Genomic DNA, 18,181 nt, shown 5'->3' with positions numbered 1-18,181 from the left:
AACCTGATTTTACATGACTGAAAATGACTTTTAACAAAGATACAAAACCATTTCATAGTTATATTGAGATACAATAGTCAGTTTCTCAGTAAATTAAAAAATAATTACATTCAAAGGCTTTTAAAAAGTTCCAATTAGTGTCCTTGCATTCAAATGTTCCAGCTTAATTTTTTTTTAAAAACCTCCTCAAAGGCCCGCGAATAAACACAATTAGCGGAAACTTGCCATGGGGATTAATTCACCCTGGGGGTGTGGTCAGTTTTTCGGGCGGGGCCTGCTTCCACAACAATGCTTTTTAGACTGGCGCATAAATTTTGCAGAAACTCAAGTCGTACTGAATCTAACTTACGCTTAAAATTACACCGTTTTTTGTGCTGGCTATGCCGATTTCAGCCAAACTATGCGGAAAAACTACCCCAATGCAAATGAGCAGAAACTCCAGGCCATTTGTGTTTAGGATGTATTTCTACTTTCAGACAATTGTGAAGAATCTATTACCTACAATATCATAATTAATTTTACCCTTTTGCACAATAATTTTCTCTATGTGGTACAGAAAGTGCAAATGATAATTTTGTTCAAATGCAGTAAATTTGTGGGTTATATTAATGCATTTTTTCTCCCTCTGGTTAAAATGCTCTTGTAGTAAACAGGTTTAGCCATAGAACCACAGAACCATAGCAAGATTACGGCACAGAAGGAGGCCATTCAGCCCGTTGTGTCCATGCTGACCAAAAAACTATCTGCCCTATCTAATTCCACCTTCAAGCACTGAGTTTCCTGGTTAAAAATGTGCTGAGGAGCATTCGAAGAATTTCTCCCTGCATGTCTCATGATCAACCTTTAACAAATAAGGCATTCTGAACACCTTTCATTGCTGGTGTTATGGAAGTAACAGCAAGTTGCAAACAGGTGACCTGAAACAGATATGATCAGAAAGTGGAGCAGCATGGAAACTGAAATGAATGCATGGAGAGGTGAAATGAATGCAGATAATCTAGGCTTTCCAGATAACAAGATGCTACACATGCTGCAACCAGTCCCATGAGCATCTCCGTATGTGCCACGATAGGTGTAAAGGCCATTGCTATGTCTTGTGGTTCCCAGAGCTTCTTAAATAATCACGACTTTGATACAGATACTGAAGTTTGCATCATGTATATTTGCTCACACCTTTTTTTTTATTTCCAAAATATACTTTATTCATAGAAATCTGTAAAAAATACATTGCCAAACAGTTTCAAACAGCACCAAAAAATACAAACAGTGCAAAGGAGGTCCGTTTGCTTCATTACAATCATGAGTTGCCTTACAACCCTTCCCTTTCACATTTGTCATGCCAATTACATTTTTACATTTACAGCAAATGAAAATGTTCCTGATACAGTTCGAGGGGATTCCCATGGATCCAGCCCCTCAGTTCAGCTTGATGGGGGGATCTTACACTGTGGTCTTTCCCCATTGAGCCTTTGCTGCGGCTGCCCCAAGCTTTAGTGCGTCCCTCAGCACGTAGTCCTGGACCTTGGAATGTGCCAGTCTGCAACATTCGGTCGTGGACAACTCTTTACGCTGGAAGGCCAGCAGGTTTCGGGAAGACCAAAGGGCGTCTTTCACCAAATTGATAGTCCTCCAGCAGCAGTTGATGTTTGTCTCGGTGTGCGTCCCTGGGAACAGCCCTTAGAGCACAGACTCCTGTGTTACAGAGCTGCTTGGGATGAACCTCGACAAAAACCACTGCATCTCTTTCCACGCCTTTCTCATATCTTTTTTTTTTATTTCCAAAATATACTTTATTCATAAAAATCTGTAAAAATTACATTGCCAAACAGTTTCCAAACAGCACCAAAAAATACAAACATTGCAAGGGAGATCAGTTTCCTTCAATACTGTCATGAGTTTCTTCCCAACCCTTCCGTTTCACAATTGTCATGTCAATTACAGTTTTACATTTACAGCAATCCAATCATATTTTTTTTTTTTTATTTCCAAAATATACTTTATTCATAAAAATCTGTAAAAATTACATTGCCAAACAGTTTCCAAACAGCACCAAAAAATACAAACATTGCAAGGGAGATCAGTTTCCTTCAATACTGTCATGAGTTTCTTCCCAGCCCTTCCGTTTCACAATTGTCATGTCAATTACAGTTTTACATTTACAGCAATTGAGAATATTAACGATACAGTTCGAGGGGTTTCCCATGGATCCAGCCCCTCAGTCCAGCTTGGTGGGGGAACCTTACACTGTGGTCTTTCCCCATTGAGCCTTTGCTGCGGCTGCCCCAAGCTTTAGTGTGTCCCTCAGCACGTAGTCCTGGACCTTGGAATGTGCCAGTCTGCAACATTCGGTGGTGGACAACTCTTTGCGCTGGAAGACCAGCAAGTTTCGGGCAGACCAAAGGGCGTCTTTCACCGAATTGATAGTCCTCCAGCAGCAGTTGATGTTTGTCTCGGTGTGCGTCCCTGGGAACAGCCCGTAGAGCACAGACTCCTGTGTTACAGAGCTGCTTGGGATGAACCTTGACAAAACCCACTGCAACTCTTTCCACACCTGCTTTGCAAAGGCACATTCCAGGAGGAGGTGGGCGGCCGTCTCTTCCCCACCACAGCCAACGCGGGGGCACTGTGCGGAGGGGGCGAGACTTCGGGTGTGCATGAAGGATCTGACGGGGAGGGCCCTTCTCACCACCAGCCAAGCTACGTCTTGGTGCTTGTTTGAAAGTTCTGGTGATGAGGCATTCCGCCAAATGACTTTGACGGTCTGCTCGGGGAACCATCCGACAGGATCCACCATTTCCTTTTCCCGTAGGGCCTTGAGGACATTCCGTGCAGACCACTGCCTGATGGACCGGTGGTCAAAGGTGTTTTCCCGCAGAAACTGCTCCACGAAGGATAGGTGGTACGGCACCGCCCAACTGTACGGAGCGCTCCGCGGCAATGTGACCAGGCCCATCCTTCGCAACACCGGGGACAGATAGAACCTCAGCAACTAGTGACACTTGGAGTTTGCGTACTGGGGATCTACACACAGCTTGATGCAGCCGCACACGAAGGTGGTCATCAGGATGAGGGCCACGTTGGGTACATTTTTCCCGCCCTTGTCCAGAGATTTGAACATCGTGTCCCTCCGGACCCGGTCCATTTTAGATCCCCAGACGAAGCGGAAAATGGCTCGGGTGACTGCCACGGCGCAGGAGTGGGGTATGGGCCAGACCTGCGCCACGTAGAGCAACAACGTGAGCACCTCGCACCTGATGACCAGGTTCTTACCCACAATGGAGAGAGATCACTGCCCCCACATGCCCAACTTTTGTCGTACCTTGGCTACTCGCTCCTCCCATGTTTTGGTGCACGCCCCGGCCCTTCCGAACCATATCCCCAGCACCTTCAGGTAATCTGACCTGACGGTGAAGGGGACAAAGGATCTGTCAGCCCAGTTGCCAAAGAACATGGCCTCGCTCTTGCCGTGGTTAACTTTGGCTCCCGAGGCCAGTTCGAACTGGTCGCAGATGCTCATCAGTCTGCGCACGGACAGCGGATCCGAGCAGAAAACGGCGACGTCATCCATGTACAGGGAGGTTTTGACCTGAGTGCCCCCGCTGCCTGGGATTGTCACCCCTCTTATGCTCGCATCCTTCCTAATAGACTCAGCAAAGGGTTCAATACAGCAAACAAACAAGACTGGGGACAGAGGACAGCCCTATCTGACTCCAGATTTGATCGGGAAACTTTCAGAATCCCACCCGTTGATTGAGACTGCGCTACTGATGTTTGTGTAGAGCAGTTGGATCCAATTGCAGATTCCCTCCCCAAACCCCATTTTGGAAAGCACGTCCATCATGTAGGTGTGCGATATCCTGTCAAAAGCCTTTTCCTGGTCCAGGCTGATGAGGCAGGTGTCCACCCTCCTGTCCCGTACGTAGGCGATCGTATCCCTGAGTAGCGCGAGACTATCAGAGATCTTCCTGCCGGGTACAGTACAGGTCTGATCGGGGTGAATCACCAGCTCCAGAGCAGACTTGACTCGACTGGCTATGACTTTGGACAGAATCTTGTAATCAACATTAAGCAGTGAGATGGGCCGCCAATTTCTGATTTCTGCCCTCTCCCCCTTCTGCTTGTAAATGAGGGTGATGATGCCTTTTCTCATGGATTCTGACATGCTGCCGGCCAGGAGCATACTCTCGTATACTTCCAGCAGGTCCGGGCCGACCCAGTCCCACAGGGCCGAGTACAACTCGACTGGTAAGCCGTCGCTCCCGGGAGTTTTACTCGTCTCGAAAGACTCGACGGCCTTTGTCAGCTCGTCCAGAGTTAGCGGCTTGTCCAGTCTCTCCCTCCTGCTGTCATCTAAGACCTCTGTGATAGATGACAGGAAGGACTGGGAGGCTCTGCTGTCTGTGGGCTTCGCGTCATACAACCCAGCATAAAAGGATTTGCTGATCCTTAGTATGTCGGACTGCGAAGACGTTACCGAGCCATCTTCTTCCTTCAGGCTGCTGATAACAGAGCTCTCTCTGTGTACCTTTTGGTAGAAGTAACGCGAGCACGTCTCATCCTGCTCGATGGAGCGGACTCTGGAGCGGAAGATGATCTTGGAGGCCTCCTTGGCAAAGAGTGAGGCCTGCTGGCTCTTCACCTCTTGGAGGTCCTCCTTGACCTCAACCCCCATTGACTGCAACCGGAGTAGATTTTGCATAATTTTCTGGAGTCGGGACAGTTCCCTCTGTCTCTCTCTCGCCTTCTGAACACCTTTGTGGATGAAGAACCTCTTGATGTTCTCCTTAATCGCTTCCCACCAATGAACTGGAGACTCAAAGAGGGGTTTCACAGTCCTCCAACCTTTGTAATCCCTTTTGAGTTCCTCAACGTTCTCTGGGGTCAGCAGTGTCGCATTGAGCTTCCACGTCCCTCTGCCAACCCGCTGGTCGTCCTGTAAGTGACAGTCGGCCAGTAAGAGGCAGTGGTCGGAGAAGAACACCGGCTTGACGTCGGTGGATCCGACCGTGACCGCACGGGACACAAACAGGAAGTCAATCCTGGAACGGGCAGACCCGTCCGATCTTGACCATGTGTATCTGCGCTGCGCTCCGTCTGCAGGTTTGCTGAAGACGTCGTGCAGTTTGGCATCTTTAACTGTTTCTATTAGGAATCTGGACGTAGCGTCCAGTTTGCTGTCGTCACTGCCGGATCGTCCAGCCGCATCGATGATGCAGTTGAAGTCAGCGCCTAGGATGACCGGCCTGGACGTCGCCAGCAGCAGTGGGAGCTGCTGGAAGACGGTCAGCCGCTCGCTGCGTTGAACCGGGGCGTACACGTTGATCAACCGGAGCGGAGCGTTGTTGTACCTTGGAATGTGCCAGTCTGCAACATTCGGTCGTGGACAACTCTTTACGCTGGAAGGCCAGCAAGTTTCGGGAAGACCAAAGGGCGTCTTTCACCAAATTGATAGTCCTCCAGCAGCAGTTGATGTTTGTCTTGGTATGTGTCCCTGGGAACAGCCCTTAGAGCATAGACTCCTGTGTTACAGAGCTGCTTGGGATGAACCTCGACAAAAACCACTGCATCTCTTTCCATGCCTTTCTCATATCTTTTTTTTTTATTACCAAAATATACTTTATTCATAAAAATCTGTAAAAATTACATTGCCAAACAGTTTCCAAACAGCACCAAAAAATACAAACATTGCAAGGGGGATCAGTTTCCTTCAATACTGTCATGAGTTTCTTCCCAACCCTTCCGTTTCACAATTGTCATGTCAATTACAGTTTTACATTTACAGCAATCCAATCATATCTTTTTTTTTTTTTTTTTTTATTTCCAAAATATACTTTATTCATAAAAATCTGTAAAAATTACATTGCCAAACAGTTTCCAACCAGCACGAAAAAATACAAACATTGCAAAAGAGATCAGTTTCTTTCAATAATGTCATGAGTTTCTTCCCAACCCTTCCGTTTCACAATTGTCATGTCAATTACAGTTTTACATTTACAGCAATTCAGAATATTAACGATACAGTTCGAGGGGCTTCCCATGGTTCCAGCCCCTCAGTCCAGCTTGGTGGGGGAACATTACACTGTGGTCTTTCCCCATTGAGCCTTTGCTGCGGCTGCCCCAAGCTTTAGTGCGTCCCTCAGCACGTAGTCCTGGACCTTGGAATGTGCCAGTCTGCAACATTCGGTGGTGGACAACTCTTTGCGCTGGAAGACCAGCAAGTTTCGGGCAGACCAAAGGGCGTCTTTCACCGAATCCAATCCAATCATATCTCTCCATTTCTGGGCTTGGTACACAGGTTCCAATGGAGTAGTGAGTGATGTGGCATTGTGGAGAGATATATAGGCATACACTTGAACAATGTAGTTCCCAAGTGATTTTGGACAATATAACAGTATAACATCCACAGTTATGTTTCAATGATGTCTACACATGAGAAAGCAGAGTTGAAGAGTACTGGAGTGAAATTGTGATGAAATGTTAACTTTACAATGTGCTTGATTATGTACTCATAATTAGCATGTTACTACCAGGATTACTGACATTACTACAGCTGCTCAAATTCAATCTGCTATTATAACATAACTGAATTAGACTTTTCTATATATAAACAGACATTCAAACTGAGGACTGAGTGACAGTTTTGTATTCGATATGGATTCTGGAGACCGGCACCAAACTGAACTGTGTTTGCCGTTTGTCCACATTTATACCATTCAGTGGCTCTGCTCTCCTTAAGACCACTGGAAGCTAATTTGGAAAATGGGGATTCAGCGGGGGAAGAAATTTAACTTAACAGTGCACCCATTTTACGCCTGTTAAAATAGGCATTAGCCCTCCAATTTTCATGTTGTGCATAGGTCTAGACAAGAATTGTGGCACACACTATTATAAAGCATGTGATAACGAGACCCTTAGAAAATAAGAAACAAAAACAAGAAATGCTGGAATCACTCAGCAGGTCTGGCAGCATCTGTGGAAAGAGAAGCATAGTTAACGTTTCGGGTCAGCGACCCTTCTTCGGAACTGACAAATATTAGAAAAGTCACAGATTATAAACAAGTGAGCTGGGGGTTGGGCAAGAGATAACAAAGGAGAAGGTGCAGATTGGACCAGGCCACATAGCTGACCAAAAGGTCACGGAGCAAAGGCAAACAATATGTTAATGGTGTGTTGAAAGACAAAGCATTAGTACAGATTAGGTGTGAATATACTGAATATTGAACAGCAGCAAGTGCAAACCTGAAGAAAAACAACCTGAAAAAAACAGTGGGTAAGCAAACTTAGAAAATAAGACCGGGCAGAGTCAACACAGATTTATGAAAGGGAAATCATGTTTTACAAACCAGTTGGAGTTTTTTCAGGATGTTATTTGGAGCATAGATAAAGGAGATGTGGTGTATTTGGATTTCCAGAAGGCTTTTGATCAGGTCCTACACAGGGGATTAGTAAACAAAATTAGAGCACATGGGATTGGGGGTAATATGCTGGTATGAATTGAGAATTGGTTAACGGGCAGAAAACAGAGAGTAGGAATAAATAGATCATTCTCAGGATGGCAGGCTGGTACTAGTGGGGTATGGCAAGGATCAGTGCTGGGGCCACAGCTGTTCACAATCTATATAAATGGTTTGGATGCGGGGACCGAATGTACTATTTCCAAATTTGCTGATGACACAAAACTAGGTGGGAATGAATGTTGTGAGGAGGATGCAAGGAGGCTTCAAGGGGACATGGACAGGCTAAGTGAATGGGCAAGAACATGGCAGAGGGAATTTAACGTGAATAAGTGTGAAGTTATTATCCACTTTGGTATAAAAAACAGAAAGACAGCGTATTTCTTAAATGGCGAGAAGTTGGGAAGTGTTGATATCCAAAGGGACCTGGGTGTCCTTGTTCATGGGTCATTAAAAGCTAGCATGCAGGTGCAGCAAGCAACTAGGAAGGCAACTGGTATGTTGGCCTTCATCATAAGGAGTTTTGAGTACAGGAGTAAAGAAGTCTTGCTGCAATTGTATAGAGTCTTGGTGAGACCGCACCTAGAGTATTGTGTACAGTTTTGGTCTCCTCATCTAAGGAAGGATATACTTGCCATTGAGGAATTGCAATGGAGATTCACCAGACTAATCCCTGGAATGGTGGGATTGTTTTATGAGGAGAGATTGAGGAAACTGGGCCCGTATTCTCTAGAGTTTCGAAGGATGAGAGGGGATCTCATTGAAACTTACAAAATTCTTACAGGGCGTGACAGAATGGATGTGGATAGGATGTTTCCCCTGGCTGCTGAGTCTAGAATCAGGGAACATAGTCTCAGAATAAGGGGTAGGCCATTTAAGATAGAGATGAGGAATTTCTTCACTCAGTGGGTGATGAATCTTTGGAATTCTCTACCCCAGAGGGCTGTGGAAGCTCAATCATTGAGCATGTTTAAGACAGAAATCAGTAGATATCCGGATACTAATGATATCAAGGGATATGGGAATAATGCAGGAAAGTGGCATTGAGGTAGATGATCATCCATGATCAAATTGAATGGTGGAGCAGGTTAGATGGGCTGAATGCCCTACTCCTGCTCTTATGTTCCGATTGGCACGAGTTACTTTTAGTTGTCCAGGGCACCCAAATCAAACAAGCATTAGGCTCCTTAAGTATGCAAATCAGGATCCTACTCGATTGTGTGATCCCCAAGTAGAAAATTCAGATACAAAGGTTTGAAATGCCACATGTGTACCACCTAGTATAACCAGATCTTGAGCAAATGAAATAGCAGTCCTTAAAGGGACCGGTTGAGGCCACTCAAAAAAGACCAAAAAAATGTTTAGTTTCCATCACTGTGAGTCCAGTTGCTGGCATGCATGAGGCCGCCTGACCCTACCTAATCTGCCCGCCAGCTCTGAGTGAGAGACTTTCCACCTTCACTGACTGATGAGCTGCAGCAAAGTGCCTGTTTGGTGCCCACAGCTTGTTGGCAATATTTAGATGAATCCTGAAGTTGAATTTAGCTTCGGCCTCAGTCCGGCAGGAACCGGCACATGGAAAGGGCCGATAAGCCATGTTAAAAGAACGGCAAAGAGCAGCCTGCAGAAAATTATTTCAATGCATGTTCTGTTAATGAAGGATCTCTTGGACCGCCGGGCAGGTTTCCCACACTTTCTCCTGAGTCATTCAAAACAAAACTGCTAGAGGCATGCATATTAACTCATTCTTTGCAGATCTGAACTCTGTAAATTAACAGCTTTTCAAGTGACTCAGCAACATTACTGCACGTGTGCCCAGATTGGTTTTTCAGTTGTGCACTGGTTATAATGGGCAAGCTTTTATCTATGTTATGCCTTTCCTGACAGCGGAACCGGAAGTGGACGGCACTTCCACTCGCTCCCTTTTTGACGGTTTCCACGTGATTATACTTGAAAATCAAAGGGCCGGCAATGGGCATGCGAGACACATGTGATCATGCGGTGGGGAACGTTTTTCATTGGTGTAACCCACCGTCAGTCAGTGAAGCATCATATATGGCAGGGCTATAAATAATCCTTCAGTACAATCAGGGAGGCTCAGTAGCACGGCTATTTGTCTTTAAGGAGAGTTTACTACTTTTTCTCTCCTTAACCTGGTATAATATGTTACCCACCCTCACCCATCTTCACACCTCTCCAACGCCATCACCAACCCCTTTGTAATTGGTTCAGTTCATCACCAACATCACCATGTCTGCTAGCAGGCAGAAACCAGCCTCACAGTTCAGTGAAGCCTCCCTGCGGGTGCTCCTCCGGGAAAAGGCAGGAGGTCCTCTTCCCTGCAGGTGGCATCAGAAGACTCTCCCACCTGATCAAGGTGGCATGGATGGAGCTGGCAGAGGTGGTGTCAAACCATGGGGTTCAACGTAGAACCTGGGTGCAGTGTTGGAAACGGGTCAATGACCTGCTCAGATCAGCAAGGGGAAGTGATAGGGCCAAATCTTAACAAATGGTATCTCGTGGGGTCCTCAAAAACTTTATTTCTGTCAGTGGGCATCCATTCTGGGGGGTGGTAAATGCTGATCAGCCTTGGTGCCACATAGCAATTGTGGCCAGAGAATGTGGATGTCTGGCGTCTGTTTGCGCTTGGATGCAGCTTGTGACTGACAGGTCAGTATGTGTGATGGGGATGCATACAGACAAGGGGGGTTAGACGTCACTTGACATGTCATTAATTCAGCACCTTCTCGTGCAGGACAAACAGACCCACAATCAGCAGGAGCGTACCAAGACAGGGGGTGGAGTGCCAGACCTAAGACTCCTGAGCCCAGCAGAGGAGGAGGCAGTCGAGATAACAGGAGAAGAGGAGGACGAGTCATTGCAGACGGCGAGGCTGAATCATTGAGGCGTAAGGATGAAGAGCCAAACTTACTGTTGCTGGTATGAGGGCACACAGGAGGACTGCGAGAAACAGTGATGCCCTCATACAGTGATGATGCTTAATGCGATTATGTTTGTTCTCCACTGCAGGTCCCCACGGTCGCACGACCAGACTGATGACAAGCCAGCAAACTGTTGACTTCGCCTCTGGGGATGATGATACCAATGCCCCAGAGGGTGAACTGTCACCTGCCTCTTCAGCATCCTCCGCCAGCTCAGTCACATCCACACAGTCCGCAGTTGGGGGGTGGGGGATGGGTGCGGTGGGGGGGGGGGGGGGGGGTGGGTGGGTTTGTGCTTAGAATCAATGTCACAATCTGGTGGGCATGGCACAGACACTTCCCAGCAGCTGAGGGAGAATGTTACAGCCGGTTCTCATGATATTTGGACATTTGCTGGGGTCCAGGCCCCTGCTGAGCCCCATGCTGATGATGTTCCTCTGGTCCAGGCCACAAGAGGTCTACTGGAAATGTAGTGAGCGCATGGGGAAAATATGTCAGAGATGCCAGGGGTCATGTGCAGCTTTGCGCAGGCATTGGAGGAGTCCATGCAAGCCATGATGTCTGTCATGTCCCAGGCATGTGAGAAAATGGCTTCCTCCATGAAGAGAGTGGCGACCGTCATGGAGGACCAGGTCGAGCACTCGACCTGTATGTCGTCTGACCTGCATTCCATCACTGTAGCCATGGGCTCTGTGCAGCAATGGCTAAGCAAGACGGGGACGAGGCACCTGGACCTCCCTCCAGGTGCCTCTTCCTGTCAGAGAGACAGACAGGTGCCATTGTGCATCCAGATGGAGAGGAGCCTGTGCCAGCCACCCCAGGGTCTTCCTCTCAGGATACCCCCAGGATAAGCAGCGTCTCCTCACCCCTCCGATATTGACCCCTTTACCTCCAGCAGGCGAGGCCAAGGGCGATGCCCCTGCACCAGTGCAGTAGACCCCCAGTAGGATGGAGCTCTCACAGCCCTATACCTCCAGAGGACGCCTGCCACAGTCATCCATGGCAATGGGGAAGCGCAATGAACAGACTGCCTCCACCTCAGCTGTTGATGTCAGGGTTGTACTGTGACATAGTGGGAGGAAGATTAAACTTAAGGACTTATGAGCATGAAGGTGGCACAGGTGTTCAAATCAACAAGATTACACATGTAAATAGTTCACAATTTTCTGCTTTATTATTTTGTACATTTTTGTCATTTCTTGAGACTTACCTAATCAGAGAGCGAAATGTAATGGCACGCCTCATGGCAGGTACACTTTGATGCTAACAGAGGAGTAACGGACATGGCCTTTATTGTGGAAAATGTTTTGTTTTTGTGTTCATTGTTCACTGATTGTTAGTTTGAGTTCGCAGTTTTGCACTTTACAGTCTGTGGAACATGGCTTCATATGCAGACTCAGCTGGCCCTCCCTTCTATGCGTTGTAAAGGAGTTTGTCTGAATCGACTTACAACTCAGAAACATGAGATGGTGCAGGTGCACTCAAATTAATGTTATGTTGGTGCTGGTTCTGATTGAGTGGTCATAGTTGGATGATACACATATCTCCCAGTGTGGCACAGATTTCCTCGAATTCAATATTCACTAGCGACTGCGTTTATCAAAGCTCCACTCCCCGTGTAATTGTATATGGCAGAGGACAGATGTTTTGAGTTTGGACTGCTAGGGAGGCTGGCAAGGGTAGGTCAACATCCCAGGAAGGCAATGGAGTTCTGGTGCTGGAACAATAATCATTTAGGTGCATTGCTCTTGGACAAAATGTACACCTATAAGGTTGTCCCTGATGTCCCATGCACATCTCTCAATGGTCCTGGCATTCATTAAAGATTCACCTCCTGCTGCAAAAGATATCTGCATTGCATTGCCAGGTTTTGCAATGCACAGCAGACTACGACTATTTGTGAGACCCTCTGTGGTGTGTACTGAAGAACGCCTCCAGACTGGTCAAGGCAGAGGAAGTGCATTTTCAACCAATGGTGCGTTCGATGATGGCTTTGGTGGAGGCATGAGCAGCATTGTATTGCTCTTCAGCTGCGCTTTGGGGATGCCTCACTGGTATCATTAACCATGTCCAAAGGGTGGGGGGTAACCCTTGTCACCCAGGATCCAGCTGACACCCTGGGCTGGTGCCTCAAACATTTCCGGGAGTTGCAAGTTTGCAAGTATGCGTAGTGACAGCTCCCTGGGAAACAAGCACAAACCTGCATGATTTTTGGCCTGTGGTCGCAAACTAGTTGTATGTTCAAAGAGTGAAAGCCTTTGCGATTCAGAGATGCAGTTGGTTGGTCCCAGGGAGCTCAAATGGCCACAAGTGCAGTCAATGACCCTTTGCAATCTAGGGAAACGGGTGATGACACCGAAGGCCAATGACCTTGCTGCCCGGCTGTCCTTGTCTACAGAGAACTAAATGAAATCATTGATGTGACAGAAAAGGGCATTGGTCACCTCCTTTATGCACCTGTGAGTGGCAGCCTGTGAGTTGCCACATATGTCACCCGTTGAGCCCTAGAAAGGAACGGTGGTGAAAAAATTGAGTACAGCAGTCATCCCGAGGGCAACTGGCATGGGGTTCCCACCAAAACCACATGGCTGCAGGTCTGTCTGAATGATCCCACAAATCTCAGTGACCATTTCATGTGACATCCTCAGACGTCGCTGACATTGCCTCTCCGACATCTGAAGGTAGTGTTATGACCAGGTGAGAAAGAGGTCTCGGGGTTCCCTTTCAACCTTCACCTGGTCTTACCGTAACAGGGTTTAATTTTAAACACACCGTGTTTTTAGATCCCCCTTGATGAATCCTTGTTCACCGCTCTCCAATTATAAGGCAAAGAAACCAGCACAAACAGGCTTTCTTAGGTTTAAAGAAGAAAAGTGAAATTTTATTAAACTTAAACTCTAATTCGGTTAACGCCAACAGATGCAAGATGTGCCCACCCTAGCATGCATACGTGATACACACATGCAAAGAGAGACAGAAAGGAGCAGAAGAAAAATAAAGTGGAAATATTTGAGGCAATATCTGAAGAGATTTTGTTACGGTTCTCCGAGCTCACCGTAGAGTCCTTGATTGTAGGTCGATTTTGCTTTTCGTTGGGGCCCAGTATTCTTGTTAAATCTTGTTCGCTGTAGGAGACTTTTCTCTGTTGGGGTTCATGTGTCTTCAGTGGATTCAGAGGCTTGTGAGAAAGAGATGGGAGCAGACAGGAGAAATCTTCACAGTCCAGGAGCAAACAGACACTCTGCTCAAACTGTTGGTACAAATTCAAAAAACTCAGGTTGCCCAGCAGGTTAGTCATGTAACTAGCTGGTTTGGCCATGTCCGTTTGTGTATTTGGCCATCTTAGCAATCAACCTGGAATGCGAGCTCCCCCACTTTCGACGTCTGGTGATCAAAAGTCCATTGTGGGTTGAATGTCAGGGAATGGCTGCTTTGTCCTTCCAAACACTGTCTGTTAATATGCAAATGTCTTTTCCAGCCACGGCTGATCTGTTTAACAAGTCTTTTCTTCACTCCAGTAACAGTTTAAAATCAATGTTCATGACAAAATTAATGTACCTCATTCTTGGCAGGTGGAGGCCTGACATGACAGTAGTTAGTCTTTTTCCTGAGCATGTGTTGACACACCAGCACCTGTCCTCTATGATGCCTTCTCTGGATGACATCATTCTGAGCTGCCACCCCCTCTTGTGCTACCTGCTGCTGGTGTTGTGGCCTGAGCCACTGAGCAGCAAGAGCCCTCCTTTGTCTCCTCTTGCTCCTGAGGTTTTAAAAATGGGTTTACGAGACCCATGTCATTCCAGCTTTATAACTGTTTGAATGAGACAGGCAGTGAAATGAGAACATGTTTGACAATGATTTTTAACCATTGAACTCATGAGCAAATAGGTTCTCAGCTCCTCTCACTGTCCACAGCAGCAACTCCACCCACCCAACACTGGCCTTCTCCCACTTCAAACTGCACTGCTGGCAGGCCCACGTGCATTTACATCTCCTTTTGCAAAATGGTGTGCATCTGGCTCCAGGCTAGATCCTCCACCTTCCACCCTCCTCCTGCCACCTTCCAGCTTGCCCTCATCAGCCTTTACCCACCCAACATTACATTGCACCTTCCCTCTGTGACTCTTGAACCTCCCAACATTACCCTGGACCATGTAATTATTGATGTCTACATGCCATCTTTCCCCCTATGCCTACACTTGGCCCCCTCGAAATGCCCACGCTCACCCTAGATCCTCCAGTCATCAACCTATATGTAGTCGTCCAATCCCATGCACCGCCCTATGAGGCCTTCCAATACCCAACCATGACTCTGGAACTGCCCCCTCTACTTAATTACACTGCCCCCTGTGACTGTGATCGCTCCCTCTGCCAGCCAGCACCCTGGGTTTTCCCCACAGGACCCCAATATTGACAATACTGACCTTCTCCCTTTAGGTTCATCATGTACCTCATCTTCATTAACTGCTCCGAACGCCCCCCCCACCTCCCACCCACCCCACCACCAACAAAACACCTAGAACACTAGGTTCTTCCCTCTTCTGCACCTCCAGGCACCCTAACCCCACCCTCTCAAAAGCCCCCCTACCCCCCAAACTCAATTCGCCTTTGCTGGTCCCAAGCCTGCAGCTAAACATCCATTACAATGTTGCTCTCCCTTATGCCGAAGAGTTCAAGAAAGGAAACCACTGACTTTAGACACAACTGCACAAAGCCGACCGCTGCACACCACCTTTAAACAAGCGTGAACCGGGTGTCACAAGATTCCCGTGCATGAATCTGACAGGTAATTACAATTGATTATAAGGTAATGAGTATTCATGGTATGCAAATGTATTAAAAGTTGGAACCCACCACAGGACAGCGTGAGGCCCAAACCGCCACAAACACGCGGCTGACTTAATCTCCATATTTGAACTCGCCATTGGGAGATTGATATATCACCTCCCGCCTAATTAAGTCATCCAGTCCGCCACAAATCCTGCTCTTGCAAGCTCCATAAAATTCACCCAAATGTGACTGATCGCTCAAAAGTATAATTAAGTACACAGAACTCACAATGAAGTGGGAGTAAAAATTAACTCTGAATTAATGCACCAAGAAGTTAACCCGATTGTTACATACAGTACAGGTTATAGCACAACTAACTTAATATAGTTTATGACAAGACCTATGGCTTTGCCTCTGATTGGAACTCCTGATTGGGGAAAAAACAAGTTCAGTATGAGCCACTAAGCGGTGCTATGGAGTGTATCATTTTGTTGGGTATCTGTGCAGTCAGTGGAAGGTGAATGAGCAGCAGTCTGGGGTGGAATGAATTATTATTACACTTTTAAAAAGGTATTTTTAAGATAAAAGTTTCCTTCAAAGATATTTTTGTTCATAGGAGCTGACCTTTAACAAAACATGTTTGTGGTTAAATGTATTCTGCATGTTGACAGAATCTATTGTAGGCCTCAGTATCTCCCCCAGCCTTATTTGCATGCTATCCTGTTCACAGAGTGCTATGATTGGGGTCATGTTCAAATTTAGGCTGCTGGGAACAAAGGCCTACTTTACAAATTGTAATTCTGCAGGTTTGACATATTAGGTTGTAAGAATTGGTAGTTATATGAATACATACTGTAGAACTTTATGCAGCATACTAATTGACATTAATCTATATTAAAAATACTTAATGGCTCTTTGACTAATATTCTGATAGTTCGAGGGACTCACTTGTTCCCTGATAATGTGTTTCTGAGGGGATGGCTGGAGAGGAAGTGTTCATTGCATGGCCCTGATGCGATAGAAAGGTGAAAACTGTTCCTGGAATTATTTTTATCATAGTGAGTTTGGGATTTCAGTGAACAACAAAATCATCATCACAGATAGCAAAGAGTTGAAATGATATAGTACTTCTAATGTAAAAGAAATGTCTGCAAGAACTTTACAAAGGAGAGACAGGCATGGAGCAGGAAAGGAGGTGGAGGGAGAGGCATGATGAAAGAGGTTGGTTTCCAGATGGCCTTTAAAGGCTGAGAGAGGGGTTTTGAAGCAGACTGGTTTTGGGAGAGCACTCCAGAGAGCAGTGGAGTGAGGGAGTGGGAAACCAGCAGTAAACCCAAGGCAGACGAACACAAGTTGCAGGCTGGAATGTATGGCTGAATGAGAGTGTTCTAGAGATGGAAGGACACGTGACAGCTGTGGAGTAAAACGTTCAGCTGAGATTGTGTGTCACCAGCTTTAGCCTTAGTGGGCATTCAAAGAGTTTGATGGAGTTAGAGCCACGTAGGTCCTGGGTGGAGAAAAGATGGAAGCCTTGTTTTTTGTGACATTGATCTGAAGAAAATTTTGCCTTATCCAGGGGCTGATAGATAGACAATTTAAAGTTTTCAACAGCAGCCTTAGGACATTGGAGAGGTAGAGTTGTGTATTGCTGGGTATGGCTTCGGTCCTCGCTAACTTTGTAACCTCCAACCCTACAACCCTTTGAGATCTCTGTGCTCCTGCAATTCCATCCTCTAATGAATGTCTGATTTTCTTCACTCCATCACTGGCGACCACTGGCCTAAGCCCTAACCTCTGGAATTCCCTCCCTAAATCTCTCTACATCTCTCTCCTCCTTTAAGATGCTACATAAAACCTACCTTTTTGACCAACCTGTCCTAACGTCTCCTTACGTGGCATGGTGCCAAAGTTTAACTGATAATGCTCCTATAAAGCACCTTGAGATGTTTTACCACTGCTACATTACTGCTGTATAACTGCACGTTGTTGTTAGTATACATGTACAAGTAGCCTGTGGCTTGCGAATAATGCTGCCAAGGGATGGCACGGGCAAGGGTGAACCAATGGTCACAGTAAGAGCGCGGAAGGAGAAACTGATATCTGTGTAGTAGCTGCATTGAGCCAGATTGATGTGGGTAGGGAATCAAGAACACAAGCAAAATCCTACTCAAACAGAACTTTTGTGAAAAATACAGTGACCATGGAGAACTACCTTTAATGCCTTAATCTCTTACCCAGATTACTATAGTCCAGGGACAAGGATCTAAATTGGTAACATTCAAGATTGTTCAGCGCTGCTCAGAAATCTCTGTATATCGATTTTCTGATACTTTAAAATGGCTTATCCAATGCAGACAGAAATGACATTTTGTTAGAAATTGCCAGAAATACAGAAATTACAAGATTGCCGGAGAATACTGGGTGCCTCTAACTGCAGCCACATTCTCTGATCAAACAACAATTAATCTGATTGACCTCAGTCTCTGTTTACTTAATTAAATTTTGCAGCCTTAAAGAGCCACAACTCCATCTGAAGAATATATTATTCATTACGTAAGTGTCCTTAATAACTCATTTACAATATTATGGGAGATCTGGCACTATGTGTAAAACATATTCTATTGAATGGTAGGTAACAAGGCACTCAGATCCTGGTGGCTTTTCTAACCTTACTGATATGGCCTTTCTCCATAGTGAGATGCTGGAATTTACAAATAACTCCCAATTTATAGGAACTTCCTTCACCAATTATCCTCTGATGCACTTCAGCATCAGCCTATTTTAACTACTTCATCACAGAATGTACCTGAGCAGTAGCCACAAAGAGACAAACCATGTTAAATGCAGCTCAGCTCAACAGCAAAACATCACTCCAGCATAGCTGTGAGCAATGTCACGTAAGATCCACTCAAATACATTTTAAAAAGCCCCTTACAAGTTCACTGCCAGCACATGTATTCTATTTGTAAACGTGATAATAATGCACGGGTACTCCAAGAGCCCTAGTATGCAGTG

General features: G+C 46.1%; 1 protein-coding gene across 3 annotated transcripts in view; it reads left to right on the top strand.

Moving 5' to 3' along the window:
* The window catches only part of hyi (hydroxypyruvate isomerase), a 67,727-nt gene that overhangs the window by 11,700 nt on the left and 37,846 nt on the right, over positions 1-18,181 (top strand). Inside the window, exon 1 of one of the 3 annotated variants that reach the window (XM_068036902.1) lies at positions 15,648-15,736. The exons of the other annotated variants lie outside the window; for them this stretch is intronic. The gene's annotated coding sequence lies outside the window, so the exon portion shown is untranslated. Of the gene's footprint in view, positions 1-15,647; positions 15,737-18,181 lie in introns of those variants that run through there. 3 annotated transcript variants of the gene reach the window in all.

Source organism: Heterodontus francisci, chromosome 8, assembly GCF_036365525.1.
Source record: "Heterodontus francisci isolate sHetFra1 chromosome 8, sHetFra1.hap1, whole genome shotgun sequence".
Taxonomy (NCBI): Eukaryota; Metazoa; Chordata; class Chondrichthyes; order Heterodontiformes; family Heterodontidae; genus Heterodontus; species Heterodontus francisci.
This window is presented reverse-complemented; position numbering and strand designations above follow the sequence as displayed.